Source organism: Bombus affinis, chromosome 16 (genome assembly GCF_024516045.1).
Source record: "Bombus affinis isolate iyBomAffi1 chromosome 16, iyBomAffi1.2, whole genome shotgun sequence".
Lineage (NCBI taxonomy): Eukaryota > Metazoa > Arthropoda > Insecta > Hymenoptera > Apidae > Bombus > Bombus affinis.
This window is the reverse complement of record NC_066359.1, coordinates 6,174,116-6,197,804: the sequence shown is the minus strand read 5'-3', so window position 1 is coordinate 6,197,804 and position 23,689 is coordinate 6,174,116. Positions and strand designations below refer to the sequence as shown.

Sequence of the window (23,689 nt, the reverse complement as noted above, 5' to 3'; positions counted from 1 at the left end):
AGATGTATTTATTATCAACATTATGCAACATTTATAAAATCACATATAATATAAATTATTATTATGAATTATTAATATACAACTATTAAAATCATATAACACTCATTTATAAAACATTTATGATTTGCCAGTAATATACTAAATTAACAAAACTTTCCAAACTAAAATATCCTCACAGGTATACAATTTTAATCGACATAAATACCATATCCTTAAAAAAATCACGCGCAATTTATTCCTCAAATTAATATTAAAAAATTACTGTATAATAGAATTTAAAAGAATAGTGGCTCACAACGCTTCTGCGGTGTACCTAGTAACTTTGAGCATCGCTACAGCAGTCGTGTGGCAGCAGTGGCGCCTGGCGGGGCACGGCTCGGCGAGCATCGGCCGCTCAGTCAAGAAACTCGACTGCACCGAATCACTACGAAGCGAGGTTAAAATCGGTACGAGCCAGGAGCGCGGTGCTCTCTGTAACTCTAGGCTTTGCCTGCACGGCAGTTGCTTTTTTGACGAATTCAGTGTACCGCGAGTTACTTCCGTGTTCCAGAATTCAGTGTCCGTAAGTTATTCGTGTTCGAGCCGTGTTCCCTAGTGTTCCTTACTTCTCGCGGGTTAAAGGACGAGGCGGAACGGGAACGTCGAAGAAATCGTTTTTCTTTTCTCGACTATCGAATATTTGGACACGCGTCGCTCTCGTACTCTCTCGCGTGCGTACATGTATTTATTCGAGATCCACTGGTCAAAAAAAAAGCAGCCTAGTGACAGTGATGAGTGTTTCTTCGCTTGTGTTCGTGGCCGTTGTTCGGGGCTTACGTGACTGTGACCGTGACTGCTGTGCCGCCGCCGCCACCGTGATGTACTTCGCAAGCTCCGCCACTAAGGAGATGCTGTAAGTCAAATTTTCTGTATAATCTAATTCGTACTATAACTTTCTCTTTTCGTTACCCGCGAAATTGTAATTCCGTTGGACAGCCCTGTGCATCCATTACGGATAGCCTTTGCGTGCTTGTTTATGTGCCGCAGATGGTACGAAGGTCGATCCGGAAATGGGTCGAAATCGTGATTTCCTATCACGATTATCCATCGTATCTCGTACCTCTCTTCTTTCTAAGCTCGTTAGAATTTCTCTGCAACATTCCTTCTTCTAAGACGTCCGTTGTAAATATTTTGAACATGGCTTTCCACTCGTCTCGGCATTTTCAAATATTCGATATTTTTTATACGTATCATATAAACAAAGGCTAATTTACATGTTGTATTAGAAAGAAATATAGGGTGGATATTGCTTTAGAGAAAAATTGGTAGGAAATTTATTCGGCGACGTAACGAGGCCGTTGCTCTTCGAACCGATAGTGCACAATTGCAGATGCGAATAATTTTCGTCGCTATTGTCGCGAATTACTCGTTGCCCCGTGTGTACTCAGCCGTACTTTTTTTTCCCTCTTTCGCGAGAGATAACGAGAGCGCGGGGCAGTTTTTTTGACGTTGGTCTCTCTCTCGCTGCGCAATAAAGGCGGCTCAAGGCAGCGCTAACATGGTGGCTGTTGCCGACGGAAACGTTGAAAGTCCGACGAAAAGGGTTCCCGATCGGTCGACCAAGGCATTTCCCATTTCCGCCCGTCTTCCGACCGTCCTCTTGAAGCCATAGATTTCTCGACGTGTCACGCTCGTATGTTACGTATATACGCGTACATGCGTGTGCATACGTGTACGTTTCCACGGCGAGGCCGTATGTATCTCTCCTTTGGTCGTCCGTTGTAAATGAAAACCTTACAATCCGCCTGCCTCGAAATTGGTAATTCGAACATATCAGCCGGACCAGTTTCGATTTCGAAATTCGAGCTCTCCGAAACCATTCTCCAATATCTTACCATTGTAATACAGAATAGCTTCTCTGTTCTTGCGTCGTGCTGGAAACGCAGTTAGTCATGCATGAAATTATTACGATTCTTCCGGTGGCGATCATCGAATCGTCAACAAATTATGATAAACTGTGGTTATATTAGTTATCACGAGTATCGGGGAAAATGAATATTGAAACGTCAGGAAATTCCGTAACAGTAGTCACTTGCTGCACGGTGCATATGTACAGCAGTGCCACGTTAACTGACCGGGATTTTACCTCGTTAACTGGCCGGCCTTATCCCCCCCCCCCCAGTTCTTGGAAGACATTTTGCGATAAGTCTGTAATATTTATAAATATTCATGTGTGTTCAATAAACAAATGTGTCGCATATGCGTATTCATTGAAGAAAGATGCTTAGAATTTCCTTGAAAGATATTTCGTTAACTGGATACGTAAGATACATCGTCAAAACGATGCATTGTATCTATATCATATGTTAATGTCGTGTAACTGACTCTAGTGGTAAATTACGTACTATTTTAACACTATTTATATATGACGTAGATATACAAGTTTTATGTTTCAAATTAAAATTATTTAATTTTATCGTGGAAAATAGTTTCACAATTATTATACATATTAACGAATATTGCATACATATTTTACGATTGTGTAATTGACTCGAGTAGTAAATTGAAACTATTTAATACTTGTACTTATATTATGCGGTATACATAAACACTGTTTAATTTTTTAGTTGAAAATAGTTCTACGATCATTATGCATATTAACCAAGCATTATTGCAAGTTTTACGGTCGTGTAATTCACTCAAATAGTAAATTACTATTTAATACTTGTATTTACAATGTGGTGTATATATATACTAATAATATTTAATTATTTCCTTGTAAGTAGTTTCGCAGTTGTTATGTATATTAAATAACAAATGTATATAAAAATAAATTTGATAATCTTTGAGAGTAACACAGTTAATACGGTCGTGTGAGAATTGTATTGGCTGGCGAGTGGGTATGTGTAGTGGTGCGATTTTTCAAACGGTACTTGATGGCTTGCGTTGATGCACACTGCTTCGGAAATCTATGAAATTGATAGCCACTTACATAACGCGGTATACAGAATCGCGAGAGAATCCAGAAGCGATTAGACGCCATTTTTCACTGGCGTCCTTAACTCATTAAGCAAATAGGGAGTAACGGTTTGTCCGTGTGACTGTGTCGCGTCCGTGACGTGTACCGTTCCGAGCAACAGATTTTCGATCCGCCATGTTTTTCTCCGAAACATCGAGTTTCCTTCCGTAATCGTGTTTTCATTCATCCTTTGCCAACTTAACGACAAAATAATATGTAAAAATCGCGTTAATACAACATTATTAATGAATGTAAAATAACGTAACTAAATAGTTTATTGTTACTCGCTTATTTACTGTTTTGTTAAGATATAAAATAAGTATCAGAATAATAGATAATTTATGGAAGTTTAGTATGTAAACCCGACATACGAAAAGAATCTTCATGCTTTACATAAAGATTTAGATAATCATAAAGTACTAGAAATAGTTCAGTTTCTTCAAACTTTACGGGATTTAGAAACTTTGTATGATCTAGAGAAAATAATGGAACAAATTCTTAGAATTTCCTTTCATAACCTCAACATTAAAGAATAGAAATCAATAAAATAAACTGACTGAGAAGAACAAATATACATAAAATTAGCTTTTGATAGGTTATACGTAATGAAAACAGTTAAGCAAATCTTTGGAATTTTCTGTTATCAATTTCCATATCGAATTCGGAATTGAACAATATAAATTAACTAAAATCGGATATGGGAAAACATGTTTGTCTTTACCAGGCTAGATAACAAATTTAAAAATGAGTAATCTCGTCAGTCAACCTAAAAACGTTTATATTTCTTCGAAAAAATTTGACATAAATAATATACACGGGCATTTTATCGAGAGAAATTGAATTTTCGCACCATAAGGCCGTCCATTTTTACCGCATACAAATTCCCCTGGTTTATTTAAATTTATAGGATGTGGAATATTTATGGGACCGTTGAAGATGCTCGAAAGGCGAGACATTCCGCCCGAAATCGACGTCGTTCATAAATTCCCGCCCCTTTTGGCCCACCCACTCGCCTCTTGGCTACATATTAGAAATCGATTTTACGTTTGTCATGCTTCAACTAGCTGTTATTTATCTCGTAATATACGGATTGCAAACGGACTATCTATATTTAGTGCGTTTTGTTCATTTCGTAGAGACTTAGGAGAGAAAAAAAGGAGAAAAAAAAAGAAAATAATGAAAAAGAGGAAATAGAACGCGAAATATTGAACGCGGTGCGATTCCAGTTTCCTCGAGTCGTTGCAAGTCACGAAAGTTGAACATATGTTGCGCTAATGGTTGCTGTGTGCGTAGGGCTATGCAAATAATACCTCTTCTCAGTTAAATCGGCCATTAGAGGCACGGTACAGTTACATTTTTATTTACCTGAATATCAAGATCTAAAATTAGCCTGCAAGCTTGCTTCGCTTTATAAAAAGAAAATTTTCTCCCGATTATGTAAATATTCGACAGGGACTTTACGTACTTTACAATGTTGGTACAAGTGGGAAAAAATACTGAAACATAAAATGCTGCTATATCAGGGCAATTATTTCGATAAAATACATTATATGCTTCGCTATGCTATGGGAAAGAAAAATTCATGAAATATAAAATCGCGAAACCGGTGTAATTATTCTAATAATTATTCGGTATGTATATGGAATAGTATAATAATTGTTATATGATTCATAATAATTGTATGTGTCATTAGTAAAGAAAAAAAAAAAAAAAGAAAAATTGTTAAGACACAAGACTTATTATCGATAAGATCTAAAAATATATCACCGGCTTGTTTTGTTTCATAAAAATAATATTTTCCCGCAATGCATATGTAAATATTCAATATTGATATAATGTAATAATATTGATAAGTATAGTTAATGAATAAATGAGAGTATCTGATATTCGATATAGGAAATTATGTTTTATAATGTTGGTAGGGAAAGAGATTGCACTAAAATGCACAATGGCGGGAAATCGTTAAAATAATTAATTGATATAGAACTAATCTACTTTCTAATGTTGGCAAAACAAGAGCAATTATTAAAATACAAAATGTAGTATGAAAATATAAAATTAGCCCATAAGTTAGCTTATCTTATAAAAGAGACATTTCCCTGTAATTATGTAGATATTAAATATAAGGATAATTTACTTAACAATATTAGTTAAAAACAAAAAAATTGTTGCCATGTAAAATATCACCAAACGAAGGGAGTTTAATTATTTAAACAAGTATAATAGCGCGTTAAATGGGATTTGGAAAGAGGATAATTATAATTCCGCAAACGAAGCGTAGTTCAAAAGATAAATGTTTGAATTAATAATTGGCAAACAGAAAAAAGGTACGCCGCGCGCTGCCTGTTAATTCATAAACTTTTAATCGCATCATTTTTAACGGTATGTAACATGAAAAATGTTAAACAGCCGGGTTTTATCCCGTCGAACGAGCTGCAAACGTAATCTAGGGGAATTACACGTGAATAATGTAACCAGAGGATCAGCGGTGTATATTCTTCTATGTCTTTTCTCACTAATCCGGATGTCGCAGTCCTAAACGCTTGATCTTTATTTTAATTCCAGCTTTTCTTCGTTTATTATCATTTAAACAACACGAGATAATGTTTTTAACTAATTCTTACTAACTTCTTTTCTATTACGAAGATGGTATTTTCTTTTTGAAAGTTCTCGTGGCTTTAGAGATATTATATCTAGTAACTTTTTTCTAATAATCTAATCGAATAATTCTGAATAACATTTGTTTTATTACTAGACGAAAGGATACTTTATTTACCTATGTTTTAAAAATAATGAAATGAGTTATTCTGACGATAACTCGCAACTCAATTTCAACTTTTATTATCTATCCCGGAACATCGTTGCGGGATAAAAATTATGCATAAGCTCAAAAAGTAAATCGATCAAACTCGGGGCAAATGCATCTGCATTTTAGTTTATAAAAGTGATGGATGTGCGGGTGTATAGTAATTTCTTTGGCGAATCGGTTCATCAGATAAGGTTTCTAATAAAATTGATGATTTTTCCCCCATAATTACTTTTGCTCCCGAGTCCTAATTATTAATTACTTAAAACAATACTTTCATTAGAATTATTTATAAATGTCTTAATAGGATTATTCATAATCATGGGATTTATATATAATCTTGTAGATTTTTTTTTACATATTTTAATTCCTTTCTCAATACTTGAGAATTATTTTCAAGTCCTAGAAAATTTCTATCTTCTCGAATGCAGAATTTGTTAATTTCATAGTGATTTCTAGTTTTTTCCATTTCTCCCAATTTTACTTAAATTTATATTTATATCAATTATATTAAATTCAATGAAATATCCCTCTGTACTTATGGGTACACTTCATTTCACATAAAATTTCCTTTAATGTCGAATGAAAGTTCCCGTTCTAAACCCCTTTCTATACAACATAAATCCGCTTTTGTAGCAGAGGAAAAGTCGGAAGAGCAGCGAAGTTCTCTGATCGAAGTCCATAATCGTATCACGTAATTACACGTTACCTGATCGCATATTGTTCACCATGATCGGTAAGGAATTACGCATGGTTCAGATTCATCGATCACGATCCTCTCACCAAACAATAGCATCGTATTTAGGATTAGCAAAAAGCCTCGTAATCAAGTGAAATATATTTCTATTTGCTCTTTTATCATTTATTCCTTTCTACCTTTTGTTCCCTTCATTATCGTTGGTTCCTTCTGCGACTTTTTTCTTTTTCTTTTTTTCTCGACACACACATTTTATTCTTTCTTTCACCATCAGGCCGTCGGACGCGATACTTCATCAGATTAATTAAAAATATTAGCAAATCGACAAGTTGCAAGTCGACAGACCTTACTTTTAATAATTAATTTAATCTTTATAATTTTCTCGTAGAACATATTGCAATAGATCGTTTCGTCATTGTCGTCACATAGAACAATGTTCTATAGATACAATTCCTCAAAAATCAAATTATTTTTAATGCAGTTGCTCGATTTGGCTGCTCAAAGTGCTTCTTTATTATATATATATATATATATCAGTTGTTTATATTTTCTTTATATTTCACGTCATATCATAGTGATTTTCCTAGACTCATTAAAAGTAGCAATTGGTAGAATGAAAAATATGTAGAATCAAAGATTGACAATGTAAGTGGTGGCTAAACGAAAGGCGGATTCATCGTCATTTTCGAGGTGGGTTTGGCGCGCGTGGAAAAAGTAGGCTGAGCGCCACTCGGCCTGCAGGACCGCCTAGTTTTTGTCGAAATCGATTTGTCGAGGAGGCGTACACGGATCGCGAACATTGAGACGCTTCCGAGTCGTCTTACCCAGTAATCGTATAATCTGCTGTTATCAAGAACCTTGTTCACGCTATGCTCCGTGGAAAAACAAATACACCAACTATTCTAAAGACAAATATAGGAAAGTTGGTCTAGGGGAATTTTTAGGGGACAACAAAATTAAAATTTAATATGAACGGTAGGCTTTGTTTTTTTTTAGAAAACTTGAATCCGATGTGGAATATACACCTTTTGCAAGAAATTGGATGTAGATGAATATCCTGAGGGATATTTAAGATTGGAAAGTAATTTGAAATATAAATTCGCAATGCGTCTACAGGAATTTTTAGGGATTTCTAGAATTACAGAGATGTAAGTTGCCATACATTTGCAAGTTTTCTATTAGCTGGTTTTCTTTAGTTAATTCTCTATTTCATTTTTATGCTATTTTATGTCTTCAAAAAGTCCCCAAAATACTTGTGATAATTATTAAAGTCTTCCTCAGGTTATACAATTAGTTTTTAAGACAAATGTTATAGGTTCGATATTAATTGCAATAAGAGAAATGAATAACAGTTACACAACTCAGCTAAGGGCTAAACGACTTAGTTAAAAGTCACAATGAAATGAAGAATAGGTTGGCAACACGTGATTCGATAGATCAGAAATATCGCGATTACAAAGATTGGCGGCCATCATAGGAAGAATGGCGTGAGATGGGTGGTGGCAGAAGAAAATCGACTACGCAAATCTTGTTTACCTGATTCGAATGGAAATTGCAAGCTCATTGCTTGCTTTGGGGAAATAGGACTAGTTTGCGCCCGGAACTCTTTTCAACGATCATTTATTTTGGTGGCGGCCATTAACTTTTTACACTAGAACCCCCGCACTACCGCAGCCATCATGAAAATTTGATTGAATACAAAATTCCAGCATCATGAATGAGGAAGACGCATAAATTATTCATTTTCATAATTAATTTCGCTTTGATATTTATTATTGACATTCCACCGCATCAATGTTTAATTAGCGACTATCTGCGTCTCCTATTTTGTTGATCCCATGTAATGATGGATTAGTGATTTTTGAACAAGTTCTTTTTCTCTTTTTTTCATAAAAAATGATGGAAAATTGGGAGTTGTGAATCAGCTGTGGAAAATTCGGGAAATTCCATTGGGAAATTATTTTATTTTGACGACCGATGTTTGCTAGGTGTAACTATGTATCAACCTAAAGACGATGCAAATTTAGGAATAACACGAGGAAGATAAAATTATCTTGTCTGGATGATAATTACTTGCCACTTGTAATTGTAAATCAGCCCAAGATCGAGCTTATAAAAGGAGTTTAAGAAAATAATTGTATATTCAGATAAGAAAAACGAGATGGAATAATACATATTTAAATAAAAAAATAGTTAATATATCGTCAGAAAGAGATTTGTCGTTCTGCGAGATACGATTAAGAATTCCTGAGATCTCGCAAAAAATTGCTTTCGTCTCTCATTACGTAAATACTTAAAATTCATAAATTACCAATACAGACGGTTACTTTTATAGCAAGTTTCCTTCTATTCGACAGTAGATGATACTTAATAACCACGACAAAATGAAATTGTCGAGACATATCAGCTCATCGAGACGATTCATCGAATAGTTTCTCGAATTTTCTCTGCATTCTCACACTAACCTAAAACCGTCAATTTCTTCCTTTTTCCTAACATAAAGCCGTAGTTTCGTTATATAAACCAATTAGTCCAATCGATTTCTCCTTTGTCAATCGGTTATCGTCGCAGGAATTAGAACGTCAAAACCGTGAGCTGCCGTGCAACCGTGTCGATCATCGATTTCTCGATGATTCTTATTAATTAACGAGTCGCCGGTTCGTAATCCTCCGATTGGAATTCAGGCACGCCTCACATAAGCGTTCAAAGTAATTAACAGTAGATGGATCTCGGGGAAACAAAAGAAAGATTTTAGTACGGATAGATAGGGGTAGATGGCAGCGCGATTGCGCGTAGATTTCTCCGCGATCGGTCTCATCGATTTGTCGCATACTTCGCGGCTGTCTTCCCTCGTTACGCGTGAGATTTTCGAGCCGCTGCGTGAATATTTCAGCGATAATACGCCATCTAAAATAGTCATAATTTATTCGACGAACCCACGCGACTGAGCGCCAGTAGTAATCGGTCTTTGCTCGATTAATACAACGTACAGTATCGTATTGATTAATCACGCGAGATTATGCCAATTTTAACGATATACGAAGCGTGGAATGCGTGCCAGACGAGCACAGATCAAGCAAAACTTTGTTTTATTATTATTATTCTTATTGAATATCGATTATCTGCCGTGATTTTTCTGATAGTTAAGTCAATCTAAGTATATGCATACATTCGTTAAAAAATACTACAGAATAATTTGTACTGCGATTTAGCTTATCACTGGGAGATTATATTTTATAGAGATTTTTTAAAGATATTGACTCTAGGTAATTTTAGAATACGCTGCTATTATAATTTGATATAAAGCTTTAGATATATAAGACTTTTCTTTAATACAGTAGATCTAAGGGACTTTTTGGAAACTCTGGGATCAGAATTTAATATAAAATGTACACTTTTTCCAATAAGCTGGAACTAGAGGGATTTTTAGAAAAACTTCAGGGAAATTTGAGACTAGAATTTAATACAGTATGAAATATGAGCTTTTTTGATTTTATATTGGTGAGATTTTTTTAAGGTACCGGATCTATCTGGAACCTTCGGGGCATACTAGAATTAAAATTTAATATGAAATGTAGACTTATTTTATTACATTGGAATTAGGGGCGTTTTAGAGAATTTTGGAATTGGAATTTAGTAAAAAATTTCGATTTCCTAAAAAGAAGTTGAGTTTGGCGGAAGGATTAGAAAATCTTAAGATTAAGATCTACAAGGAAATGTTGCGTACTAATCGCTAGAACGTGTTAATGGGTAATCCTAAGTCAGAGAATCGATGGAGAGAATATCATTTGATGTCTGTCAGCGAAAACCAGTTTCGTTGTTCGATTAAAAACAGGATTTCAGCGGGGAAAACTCTGTTTCCCGGCAACAGCATTATATTCGCAACTTTTCTCCCCACCCCTTCCCTCCTCTACGCCTGCGTTTTCGTGGAAACAGGAATTCCATTAGAGCTTTCAAATCGGCCGACTCTTTCATCAGACAGGATCGATTCCCACCGTCATCGTCTATTCGAATTAAAACGAGCCGCGCCGTTTCAGACTTCGCAGAACGTATCAATCTGCGCCGCCGCCATTGCAGAAAGAGGAAAAAAAAAGTCAGTCGCTGCAGTAAAATTAACAGAGATACGTCCGTAAAAAGAATTCGCGGAATTCCGGTGGTACGAAAATAAACTTTAATAATTTCCTATTAAAATTTATTCCAACTTACATCTGAATATATCACAGTTTGATCGTTGAACGAAATAAACATACATATCGGATTGAGTATGTGATAAAGTTCTCGCTAATTTCTACGTCTAAAGGAATATTGCAAAAATTATTTAAGAGGCGTAAAAACACGCGTATTTGAATTCTTTCGTGAAAGGTATAATAAAACTGCAGAAAAAAGAAACGCTCCTTGGTCATAAATATATTTGATATGAAAATAATAACACGTGATGCGATCTTTTAAGGAGACTCGAACGAATGTACCTAATGTTAATAAATATTTAGATGTTGAAACAGCTTCATAATGATCGCATAATATCAGTATCGATTCTTCGTAAATTTATCGTAACTCGTCGAATCGTTGAAGGTCTTGCGGTGGTGTTAAAGTTTCGCGCAACAGCTCGCGGCATTTTGCACCGAAACTTGGCGACGAAATTCTACGGGCAATTTGCACGGCGTATAGGCTGCCGCGCAAGTGGGTCAGCCTCTTGGTATCCGCGTGAAAAAAGCTTAAGGCGCTGTCTGCGGCCGTTTCACTCGGCTCTTAACGCGTTCAGCGCAGCAGATAATGTCGACGTGAACCGTCGCGAAAATTCCACTTGCTTGTTTCGAGAATTTTTATCGATGTAATCGTCTCTCGCGAAGAAATGACAAAAAAATAGGCAAAAAAGAAAGACCGTATCACGTAGAATATTTAGTATGTAGCACTATGTTTTTCTAATAAATTATGCATTGACGTTTTTTTTAAAGCAAGTTTTAAAGTATTTCCGTTAAGAACTGTGATAATTCTTTTTTGTTTCCACACAGTATCGCGTTTTTTTCACATTTGCAAGAAATTATACTGTGTATGTACATTGCTGGAGATATATCTTAAACTCTTTCCGTGGATCTTAGGAAATGGACGTGATCACGTAGTTTTACGTGTTTTAAAGTTTGTTTTAAATTACACTTTACATATAGGTTATACTATGCAGTGCCCTGTGCTTGATATTTCGGTATTAGGAATAGATTTCGAGAACTTTCTCTATGCAAATATTTTGGTAACTGATCGTTACCACGTAGCACTGCGGTTTTTCTTTTTTTTTTTACATTTGCAATAAATTACATTCCATGTAAGTCTTATCACGTTAATATCTCGTTAGAAGCGGCTCGTGTGTATTTTCACTCGAGAAATTAACATTAGCCCGTAATGTACTACGTTTTACGAAATGCACACCAAATTGCACTGCTGAAATTACGGTTTGGTCGTTGGACGAAATAAACACATTTTCTTTTGGCAACGTATTAATAGCCCATCGATGGTGGTTCTCGCGCGATTGTGCCTGCGAACATGGTACAGACAGCAATCGATACGACGGATACGTAGTCAAGTATCGCGTGAAACGGTAACCAATGTGTTAACACGCTGTCGGCCCAGAAATACGAAGGAAATGTTAACACTTTCACAACCGCCTACATAAGGGAGAGAAAATGGCTGGGAACAGCTGCACGCTGTCAACTAAATTACTAATAAGGGAAACAGTATCCATATTGCATTACGCATTATATTTACCTATGGAAATATTTGAAAATCAAATATTATAAATTAATCGTGCTTGAATCCTATCTTGTAATAATAGAATAAAATTTTTTCCTACGGCGTCTCGGTTTCGAGAAAAAGGAGTTTGAAAATTTGTTAATACACTTTTGGTTTAGGGTTTGGACTAGTATTTAAATACAGTGTGACAGAGTTAATAGATTTTGCATACATATATCGAAGGTGTTGATAAAATGTGAAAGGTGTTAAACTTTCTAATACTGTTGCTTTTGCATGATTCTTATATTGATGGGTCGTTAGTGGGGTGAATTTTATGTTGGTTCCACTGGTAGAGTAAGTTTGGTACCACTGAAATGGCGCAACGCGATTTTGCGGTACCGATACCTAGGCGAGGCTGACGAAAATACACCTCACCCGTTCTTTAATCGTCTGGCCCGCCTCTATCGAAGCCAAATCTATCCTGGTTAAGTAAAACGGCATAATATAGTCGCGGAAGGGCAATCCATAATTAATTTCCATAATTTAATAATAAAACGTAGTTTATCATAATTCTTAGACGAGGCCAGGAGGAACTTTCCATTCGTTTCTTCATTGATTTTCTTCAGAAAGAAGAAAGATGGTTCTTCAAACTTTGTCAAACTTCATGAAATTGTGGTATATTAGACAGAGGAAAAAATATTCATGAAGAAAGCGTTAAGAAAATTCCTGGAATTGCTTTCCATAACCTTAATCTTTAAAAAGAAAAGGACAGAATTCAATAATGTAAATTTATAGGAAATAAATTGCGGATTGGTTAATAGAAAATTAGTTCTTAATGGTTTAAGTTTGGTACAACCGTGCTTTCTATCGAACCTAACCTCAAATCTCCGATAAAGTAGAACTGTACACAATTTGATAAAACTTAATATACTATGGTTCATATTTAATCGAACTTTCTGAAATTTGTTTTGCATAAAAAGATTTTTAATGTTTTACTTTTTCAGCAAGATAAAATAGTATTATAAAGTTTCATCTATATTAAACGATTTATCCGCAATGTAAATAAAAAGGTATGGGAAGTAAAATATTTTTCGTGGAAATATTTTACGGTGGAATAATTTTTACGTTTAGGAATATATATTTGGACACGTCTGACCGCGTACTACCTCAAGCGTGTTGCGGACTGTCGATTCGTAAATAAATCGCGGTAGACGTCGCTAAATCACGTTTACTACATCGGTACTAGGGCCGCATCGTTTGGTGTTGCGATCGCGCAGCTTTGCACACACGCGACACATCCTGCCGCTCTCGAAAGACTGCTACGTGCCATTACCGGCTGACATGTTTGGACATCATTGTTTATAAGCGCTTTTACGCCGATCAGGACACCGCTGCCTCTGTGTACTAAACGCTAATTGATCAAAGGAAACAGTATACATCTTGTAACATCTCGTAGGCGATTGACGTACGTATTACTACATGATATAGAAAGTGATTCTTGTCGATCATCTATTACAATAAAGTCGAATTTACACTGTCACTTTGGAAGCACACGGTGGATGAACGCTATTAGCATCCTTATCACGTACGCTGATGAGAAATAAAACAGTGTAAATTCGGCTTAACGAAGACCCAAATTGCGATGTGAAATAGATTGAATTTATGTTAATTAATTCTCAATAGTATCATTGAATCATAAATGATTCGTATATTACATTTACAACTCATCAGTATATCAACTCAATAGTATACCATGATACAGTACTATAATATAACCCTAAATTTCAGTGATGATATGGTAATATAATGTAATATAGTGATACGATACTACATCTATCTAAGGATTTTCAAAAAATTCCTACAAATATAAGGCAGAATTTACCATAAGGCGCATTAACCTCTCTGTCTCTCTTTCTCTCTCTCTCTTTATGGCTTTATGCCACATTTTAAAACTTAATTAAGCCTCATAATGATGTTACGACATCAACAAATGGAGAAACGTTATACAAAAAACAGAATGAAACCTGGAAGAAAGAATCGTATCGATCTTTCAAAGTCCCGCAGAGTTTCGTTAATCGACGCTTGAAGAGCGTTCGAGGGAAGAATGACGAGGTACGATCGATAACACACGGACGTCGAGTCGCTGCTCGATACGGAAACCGTATATATATACGCGAACGATGGTTCTCTGGTTGAGAAGTGCGCGGTGCAAATACCTCAAAGGGACTCTTGACGATTTTCATAAAATGCCACTGTTTCTTGGCCGCTTTGGCGCGCATAGCGCCGCCATTAATGTTGCGCAGCACGGGAGCCAACCTACACACCTCGGGCGCACCTTCCCCTACTTCAAATTTTAAATTCGAGACACGATAAAGCGAGATCAAAGCAAAACGAGATTCGAAACGAAAGAGAGAGGCGGTAATTACAATCTGAAGATCCTAGCGACTATAATAACGCGAAACCTATATATAATTTCGTTCGGAACGTAGTATGTAATACGTTAATAACCTGTGCGATAGTTTTATGAACCGGCGAGAGAGAAAGGCAATAACAAAGGCTATTCTATATTTATTTGTGTGTATCTTGTGCGAGGTATGCAATGAGATTGATTTATTTGCGTCATGTAATCACTTTCATAACCTATTATTATTAGGTACACTAATGGCTAGAGTTCTAATATGTAATGAACGAGATATTAATAAATATGAAGGCTATATGTATTTCTTCCGAAAGAAACAAAAACTCTACCGCCGATAGCGTTTACTGAGTAGTATGTAAAATATTGTTATGTAACAAAGTTATTCGTATTCTTTTAAAGGAAAATGTTCCTTTAACGAAAGATCGTTATTTTTATACGAGATTTGTTGAATTGATTTGATAATATTATATCATCCCCTTGATAAAAATTTCTCTAAATCCACGAGTGAACTAAAGAATGAAGATTCTTAAATCATGTATATCGATCCAATATTGTCAGAAAATATAGGGAATTATCAAAAACTTTTGTCGACCAAAAACAAACTTTAACCCTCGATTGATATTGTTGCGTTGTAGATAGCCATGATAGTTTAGGTTAGATTTTAATTGTGTGTTATACGTAGTTCTAGGATATTTAAATATAATAAATGGATTCTATTATTTTATGAAAAATATAGAATAAAAGTTAAAGCAACGGACTGTAAAGTAAAGCGACTTATCAGTATCGCAGTATGATACTATATGTGCCACTGTATTCACGGTACTACTATGCTAGAATGTACAATGAAAATGTATTTATTAAGTTGTAAACGTATATTGTCCCTATTTTCTCTCTTTACACGATAAATTCAAAAACACGGTACAACCCAATACTATTTTGCCATTTCTGGCAACGTATCAATTGATAAAAAATACTAAAGAAGTTCTCAATATGTTTTTCTGAAATTATTATACACTATGTATAATACGTGCAAAGCTTAAAAGCTGGCAATGGATTTTCGACAGTATTCACAAAATACTCTCGAAACAGAAGGACGCTTGAGCGCTTTTGCAGCTCGCGCGCGCGCACGCCGCGCCCCGGACAAAAGGCAGGCTTCTCCGCTTTTGTACTCTCTCTTCCCGTCGTTCCTGCGTCTATTTCCGTCTTTGTCGCTCGAACACGGCTGGATTTCGTGACGCCGCGAGCGAATAGGGAATAGTTGAAGAAAAGGAGAGAAAAGAGTCGAGGGTGAGACTGAAAAGAGAGAAGTTCCACGAAATTCGTGTTCGACAAGGATGAAGTGTAATGGTCGAAGAGAGATGGTCGAAGTAAATGAGAGGATAGGAGAGCAGAGCAAGGGCGAGAGAAGTGGTTCCTCACCGCGAACAATACGAAATATCTTCCGTGAGAACTTTTCCCTTGCAAAACCACGGCGACTCATGATGTTCGGTTGCAAAATCTCACTCCACATTCACTCACTAATTTTTCTAATCCAGATATACTTAATATCTTCTACGATAATTCGCAAAATATTATCATTTCCCCTTTATTTGAATGTATTTTAATTGGAAAGTAAATTTTTATACCTTTTATTGTAGACGATGATTAGATCGAGTAATGGTTGCAAGAAGCAACCGGAAGTCATCTTCAAGTGACAGAGCAAAAGAATTACGAATAATAAAAGATAAATATTACATTTTTATATTAGTGTTAACCAATTTAAGATGAAATTGGTTGTAAAGAGTGATTTATTCCTCCGGATAGAATTTGCTGTTTTAATCGAAGAATCACGGTGATACACGGTCGACGTTGAAGTTCTAGTTTCTTAATCTTATCGTGAAGTATTGAACTTGATAAGGACTGGGCAGCCGAAGTGGAGCATGGTAAATCATTGTACTTGTGCTACGATTATGAGTTGAGTTTTGACCGTAAATTTCTTTTCTGTTGCTAACAACAGTTGTAAATTTTGAACTAATAAGTTCTTCGGTTAGAAATTTCTTTTTTATGACCTAAGGGTTTAAGACTTTAAGGGGTTGAAAGGAACGTTCCAGTTCTGTCGAATTTTCCTTAATAAAATTGTTTCCCGAATGATAGAATTCTGGAAACTGAAAAACGAATTTCATTTTCGTGGAGCTCTCCCTCAATTGTTTTTTAAACTACAGGAAATAATTCAACTTACGTTGTATTTCTTTTTTTTTTAAATTGGTATTACGTAAGCGAAAGAAATTAAATTTTCATAGAATGTATTTTTAACAATTTTTTCTCAAGAAAATAAATTTCACGAAAAATAAACAAATTCGAAAATGAAGTTTGAAATGATCGATCGCGAAGTCTACATATAACCATCTGCAAACGAGGAATATTCAAGCCGGAAAAAATTCCTGCAGCAGTTGTTCGGCTAAAGAGGATGCAAATGAACTATTCACGGTACTTGGAACTAAGTAAAAAGAAGCTACACGTAAGAAATTCTTTAGAAGGAAAATAGTAACAGAGAAAAGACTAAAAATGAACTTCGTTTATTCAGGATTTACCAGCTAATGGGCCTTGCTGAAACTTCACGTATTATTAGAATTAATTCGCAAACACTAGAAATATCAAAATTTCAAAATTCTTATTTTTTTTTTAATATTTTAAATAATTTTTCGAATATTTCATTTATTCGAAATATTAGATTTATTCAGGGTGTATAAACTGTACCCAATGATACGAATTACTATATCTAGGTACAGTCTGATAATATGGCGTCGTGACAACGCTTTGAAAGATAACATTTTGCCCTGATTGACGATTAAGCAAAATATCCACTCTGTTTATTTTTAAACACCGTATCCTACGCGTAATGTTAGAAGCGTCTCGATATACTTGTTAATCTGTCCAAGCTTGTTGAAACAAATCAATTTTCACAAATAGTCGGTACTATAATATATATATTATATGATAATAATAATAATTTCAATGGCGAGAATTTTGAGCCGTAATTCGATCGGATAAATATTCAAATGTTTGTAAATCATTAATGTTCCTGTAAATTTTAAATTCGATCCTTTGCCCTACAAACCGTATAATAGTTTAAATTAATCTCAAAAGCAAATTTGCTTAACGATGTTAAAGTAGTGAATATTGTGTTTTATACGGTTCACTTCGAATGTGGATAATTTTCAGCCATTTTATAGTGTTAGAACTGCATAACAATATACATTTCCTATTTTAAAGTATTACAATAAATAAAAGATCGAAACCTAAATAAAAATTTGTTTCACCCTCCAAATATTCCTCCGAGCACTTTGAATATTTCACATATTTTAGCTTTGCGTGCATTCTGCACACTTCTGTATTTCTAAATTTCTCATAAACGCATAAACATCTATAGCTTAGATATTGCATTTGACCATCGATATTAAAATAGTGACTATATATGTTTTCTCGAATATCTTGCACAGTTAGTTCGTTTCATATAGTTCTAAGTTGGTATGGTATAGTGAGCTTTCGTTGTATTGTAACCATGAGACTCATACATACTCGTACACAGACACTATTCACACGTACATGTGTAGTATACGTCAGAAAATACGTGGGTTCCAGCAGCTCGACTATGGCCGACGACGTGTCGACTTCGATTCTGGTTAAACGGCCGTCAATTTCTTGCGACTGTTTATAGTTACTCATCCTAGAAATCCTGAAAATCACACAGGAAATTCTTCACCTTTGACATTCGAACGTTTCCTTTTTCTCTCTTTTTCAAAAACGAATTCTGTTGTCGGTGCAATTTTTTTTCGTTGTATTTGTGGCTTGCAGATAAGATCAGAGATAAAGTTTCGTGTTTTTAAGAGATCCTCAGACTATGCTGAATATTTTACTGAATACATAATCATATTTTAATATCTTACTTCACTTTTATTGAAAATAAATTATATTGCTTTTATAATTGAAAAATTATTTGTAAGTAATTTGTCTGTATTAAGTTTTAATTTTATACCTAGTATTGCTGTAGGTTGTTTTATAGGTTGATTTACAACCGGCTGATTGCCTGAGGATGTCGTAGAAATTTTTATGTTTATATTGTAGAAATGTTTATGACGTTTGAGGCACTCCCAAAGCTTAAAGTAGCAGTTAAGGGTTAAATAGAAAGCTCATCGTCACTGGGGAAAGTGTACGTCTCAAAGTAGAAAATCGCGCGCTCAAAATAACACCCTGTCTACTCGGGTTACGCTATTTTGAGCACTGCTCGTACTACCTAAACTGGACCACTGAATTCAGTAAAAATATACTTAACCCTCAACTTGTATCGTTGGGTCATAGACGATACACACTTTAGGTTAGATTATCCAATTGTATCAAAGTGCATGTTGTTATCACTATTGTTAATCTCTTTTTTAATTCTGTACAAAATATCTGTCAGAAAATTCTCCAAAGATGTTAATATTCTTTTTTCAAATTCATCGATGTTCCTCAAACTCTTTCTCTTTTTAAATCTAACCAAAAACCCTGCGAATCAAGTAATTGTAACCAAATAACCTAAATTATTTCATTAGGGTTTTTAACGTTTTTCATAATGTAGAAAATGTAAGAAATGTTGGATCGTTAAATGCAAACACATTTCTATCTAAATTACTGTCTCGCTCGCTTTACTATGCTTAAGCCTATTCACCCTGACAGCAGCACTGTTCCCTATTTACTTTTCCACATTGACATTTCTCTAGTCCCGGAAACCGACCGCCATCATAAGAACAGTTACAACCGGGTCCCTTCGACCTGCCTTCATTCCAACCAATAAATCAGGTTTATTGACCCTTGGCAGCCGTAATAAAGGTTTTAACTTTCCGAAGGTCGGTATCATTGAAAATATTTGGAATAATATAGAGGGTGTCCAAAAGATAGCGATACAAGATTTTTAAGAGGTTATGGTATTTATTAAAAGAGACGAAATGAGGTAAAAATTAATTGAATGCATGCAATTTTGTATTTATCGTACAGATACAAGTTATACCAAAATTATATTTATTAAATAAAAATAAATAATTGTAAAAAATGTAAAATTAGAAAAGCGAGCATTTAGAGTATAATCATTATTATAATTATATTCCTATATGTACAATATTGAGTTAAACAATTAGAAATAGAAATCTAGGATAATATACAATACAACTATTACTATTTAGAATAGTTTTAGACTAACTACATGTTTAACTGTCTGAATAGCTGTACGTCTAGAATATCGTACGAAAAAAGGAAAATTAAAGGAGTGATAGCAGAAATCATAGCGACGGACGAAGAGAGATAAGGAAAATAGCTTTATGATTAGTCAAATCGTGTCAAGTGTCGTTTTTTTCTTTCTTCGAAGCTCGCAATTATCTGGAAGGTCAGTTTTGCTCCATGCTTGCCTTGTCAGAAGTTAAATTTCTTGATTATACTCGGCGATCATGAATTTCCATCGAATGTGTATTCCGCGTGACGTTCGCATAAACGTAGACTCGCGTGTCATTGGCAAAGTATGCTTATATAACCTGCACGTGGTCGGCTTGTTTATTTTCACGGATCCCAGTAAAAAAGCACATCAACTTTTCAATGTCTCCGACCTGCTAGTAAAGTTTGCGTATATCCTATCGTAACAAATCTGTATCACTGTTTACGATTTTATATTTTACCCTCAATCAGCTATTCATTTGTCATCATTTTCTTCCAATTCGACCTTTTAAACGTTGTTATATATTTTGTACCAATATATATATTCTATTCCAACATTGTGAATGGAAGTAAACAAATTATTTGCCAGGAATTAAATTCCTCAGATTTTAGTACAAGTTTTTAATGTTTTTCTTCTTTTTCTTTTTTCTTCGCTTTATGACGTTGAGAATTTTCAAAATATACTCTTTGTAAGGTTAGAATTGAAGAATAAGGTGATATTCTTTTCAAGAGGTTATCTTTATATTTTTACAATTTGATATGGCATTTTAATTTCTTTCCTTATAATTTGAGAATTTTCAAAATATACATTTTATATCAAAAAAATCAGAGGGATTATATTCTTTACCAAGAAATGAAAAGTCGGAAATCATGCTTTGAAAAGTTACCAAATTTTAATGGTATTTTTACTGTTCTTCTTTTATTAACCTCAAACTTCTCTGCAGATGTCGATTTTTAGGAATAGGAGGATTCGATAGTGAAGGATTGTAGGAAGTCTATCGGGAATCGATTAATATCAATTAACACGTCGTTCGTCATCGATTATGAATGGTTCGGACCACTTAGCAGCCGTGATAATGATTGTAATTATAAAGCGGCTGATAAGCATCGTTTAACGACCGCTAGTTGTTAAATATCACGTGACGTGACAAAAGCAGTAGTATGTTGATTAATTAATAACTTCATAGTTGATCGATCGCTTAGACGAAATGCTAATTTTGAAAAATGGTCCAATTATTCTCTTTCGATAAATATAACGAAATAAGTAAAGCATGAGAAATGATTGAAATAGAATCTTAACATCTAAAATTCTGCCAAAAGAAAGTAAATAAAATTTATCAACAAGATCTTCGTAAAATAAATAGTAGTCCAAAAAGGAATTCATTTCTCCTTGATTTCTTTCAAAGAAAAGTATACACACAAAATTGAAAACATTGAAATGTAAATATTATCTAGTCCAGGAATAATGCAAACTTTGACACGATGTTAAGAATCCATATGTACTGTGTATGTATGTGTATATGTCATTTAGTGTAGCGAGTCTGCTCGTATCCTATTGCAATCTTTGTTTTCATAAGTGCACGATTGGTTGGGTTTCTTTCGCCTCTTTATCTGTTTCTTATGTCTATTTGCAGCGACTCCATATAATATTTCTAGCTTCGGTTTGTCACGACTTATTCTATCTTATTATACTACCTTATAACCTATTTCTTTATCGCAGCCTACTTTACGCTATCGTATATCCATTTTTTTAAATACTGTCCCTGCATCACCATATTCTGTAGTAATTCGCGATTTTTTTTTTATGGATCCATATAAATCCCGCAATAGTTAACCAATTTTTTCCTACATACGAAATCGAAGATATTGAAATATATAGAAAGTTGTTTAACGCAATAAATCCAAAATTTAAGCTTACCGTAAAGAATCCAGTGTTTGTTTAAGAAATTGTTCATCGTAAAAAAATATTAAATTAAGAAATTATCCAACGTTAAAAAAGATCGAAATTTTGCCATAAAATTGTTTAACGCAAAAAAAAATTCGAACTTTGTTGACACGATGTTACAGGATGGATTATAGATCGAAAGAGAGGGTGGACTACGTGTTTTCATCGGCCCTGTAAAATATCTGGGCTCGCGAGTTTTCGTGATGATCGTCGGAAGCGTAAAAACTCGCCGGGTTGTACATGAACTCTAAATAAGCCGCTGCTGTGGCAAAACGTGGCGCGATCACCTCGCAGCCAACTAATAAAGCTCGGTATAAAGTAACCATCAAGCGGTGGTTTTATTCAATGATGCCAATGACACACACGGCACGTCATGTTCGTTCACAGTGGCTCTCACCCTCGAAAATACCGCAGGAACTTGGTTATCCCGATTGGTTTTCTATTAACGCGTTTTCGTCCTCTCTTTTGTCTACATGGAAACACTTTACTCTGATTGATCCACTTCATAGGGAATTTTGATTCGCTTTTGGGGAATGATGTGAACAATGGCGGATTATGGCGGGAGCAATTTTTATTGTAGCGTCGCTTTTAAAATTATATCGTATCTTTTAAAAAACATTATTTTTTTATTATTCCTAAATTATTTCATCGTTCCAAGCTCAATTTGAAGATCACGCTTTACAGAATACTTTCTCTAAGGAACTGCGTCTAGAGGATTTCTTAGGGAATAACTCTAGATGTACTCTATGTACCTTCGAATGTCAGATTGACAAACAAACTTGTATTTATGGGATAAAAGAGGTTTCTCTGTTTAAATGGTAGAACAAATGAAAAAATAGTTTGCTTTTAATTAATGCGAAGGATGGCTGGCCAGGCGAGTACAAAATGGAGGCATTTAATCGATATCACAGTCACTTAAGCGTGTCTTCGGAAAGCAAAAGAAAGAGAACGAAAAGAAACGAAATGAAAGAGAAAGGGGGGGGGGGGAATGGAATGGTTCCAGTAATAGTGGTGCAGTGCAGACTTTTCCACGGTGGAATGTCGCGTTTCAGCATTCCAGGCAAACGCTGTGTAACCCTCTGTAATTCTTTGATTTATAGAGATTCAGTGTTTAAACTCGACGCCTCCTCTAAATGGCATGCGTTATACCGTGCTAAACGGATTTCGCCATGCGGGATCACGTATAGTCAATACCAATTTTTCAATCAATATCGCCCTATTTGACAAGAACGTCCTTATTGTTCGCAAAAAGGTACAATTAAAATAAATATAAAATTTTATATAGAACAGTAACTATAACAATATAAGACCGATATAAGATAAGAATAACAATAATTATATATATGACAGTAATGAAAATGAATGTAGTCTTTGCAATATTTCTGAATATTTCTAATTATTTTACAACAATGCGAATAACTGTTTAAAAATTGATTTTTATTTTTATTTTTCTATAGTGTTGAAATTGAGACTTGCAATTTTGTTTTCATGATTAAAACTGGTGCGCTATGTGTTTCAAGTTTATGGGAGTTTTATGATGGTCACCATCATCTCATCAGTCCCTTTCCGTGAAACATTTGAACGATTGTTTTCTTTTCGTGGAGTTGTCTTCTCGCCGTACCGCTATATTTAGGAATGCACGATGTCCAACCAGAATTTCTACTTTTTAACCAATTGGAAATGCCAAACTATTCTGAGGATAGGAATAGGATGTGTTATAGCGAAATAATTTTCTAATATTGATTTCTTATAATCTTAAAAACTCTGTTTAAAAATTTCTTCAAACATCTAAAGATGTTGATTGAAAAGGATATGATAATTTATCATAGAAATGCGAAACCTTCAATAGAGTTAACTGTTATGTAATGTGAGATTGTAAT

At 34.8% G+C, this 23,689-nt stretch overlaps 1 protein-coding gene across 2 annotated transcripts in view; it reads left to right on the top strand.

Moving 5' to 3' along the window:
- Positions 1-372: 372 nt before the first annotated feature.
- Positions 373-23,689, top strand: part of LOC126925493 (uncharacterized) — an 80,468-nt gene continuing 57,151 nt past the window's right edge. For both annotated transcript variants that reach the window (XM_050741075.1, XM_050741074.1), the window contains exon 1: positions 373-892. The gene's annotated coding sequence lies outside the window, so the exon portion shown is untranslated. The remainder of the gene's footprint in view (positions 893-23,689) is intronic.